Source organism: Verticillium alfalfae, genomic scaffold (genome assembly GCF_000150825.1).
Source record: "Verticillium alfalfae VaMs.102 supercont1.2 genomic scaffold, whole genome shotgun sequence".
In the NCBI taxonomy this organism is placed as follows: domain Eukaryota; kingdom Fungi; phylum Ascomycota; class Sordariomycetes; order Glomerellales; family Plectosphaerellaceae; genus Verticillium; species Verticillium alfalfae.
In genome coordinates, this window is record NW_003315037.1 from 2,548,413 (window position 1) to 2,549,758 (window position 1,346).

The following is a 1,346-nucleotide window of genomic DNA, read 5'->3' on the forward strand; positions in this document are numbered from 1 at the left end:
ACGCCGCCCTTTGCACTGTGATCGACGTTCGTTGCGGCTAAACTTCGCTTCAAGCCGCAGCACAGTGTGTTCCACTTGTAGCCCGTCCTTTAGTCGTCGATCGTTGTCAGTCGTGTCGTGGGACTTGAGGAAAAAGAAATCTGCCCCTCACTGATGCCGGGCATACAACCGTCGACCTACAGTCGAAGATTCCGTTGTTGTCGTTTGGCTTATTGTTCACGAACTCTGATCCATAGACTGGGCCCTCCGTGTCAAACAACCGCTGAGCTTTTAGCGTGGAGGCTTTTAGCTCCACGCTAAACAGACTGGCCGACGATTCCCTTACCCTGACCCCTGAATTATCAGTTCGCTGCTGGCATCTCCCTTTTCCACACCAGCGTTTATGCGAGGCTCGATCAAAGGATGCCAATCAAGAATCGCCAACGGGCTCCAAAAGCCATTGCCCTGGCAATTTGAGAACTTTCCAGGGTCATGGTGATTGCAACCCTGGCTGAGTCATGGAGCAGTGTCTCATGGAGCGCGCTGTTTGACAAGCGTCATGCCGATGAATTGCGCACACCCCCAGTCATGTGGAATATAAACTGTCGGAGGCACTATCGAAGCTCTGAGTCGCTCTACGTTGGTCCAGAAAGAGACGGGCGAGTCACAGAGGCAGCGCTGGGCTGTTCCTTCCCCAGTGTGCTCGCATCGGCATGACTGCGTCCCATTTGGTTTTGCCAGATGATAATGAGTCCGTCCTAACTTCGACACGACGCCAAGGCATCATCAGCCTGCCATGCTATAACACCCTGGCTTGGAATGCGGGCTGTTGATAGACAGCCTGCGCTCTACGGACAAGGACAAAGACGACAGGAGCAGAAAGTTTGAACTCACTGATATCTGACGCCACTGAAGCCCTGAACACGATGTTTCGATCGATGATTTCCAAGTGGAGCCATCGTTCGGCACACCCTCACAGCCAGACCACAGGCGAGAGCCTCGGCGGCAGCGGCAGGCCGGTTCCGATCGGGACGAACTCCTCCATGCTCGGAGGAACCGCTCGTGGAGCAGGTGATGCAATGTCAGCGGTAAGTGATTGCTGGCTAACAGCCCAGGTGGTCTATCTGCAAAGAGCGGCAGGAGAGGGGGAAATGACGTTTGACAGGCAGACGTCGCGGCTCACGATAACTACGACACCATGAACCCAGGCCAACTGATTGTACGCCGTAGAGATCGAACACTGTGGTGGGTGATCAGGCGGCGCTCATCGCCACATCTTCTGTTGAGGCGTTGCACGTGCGGGAGTCGGGACCTGCGTATCCTGCAAGTGCAGTGACGACACTGAGAGCAAAGACCGAATTCAGTCC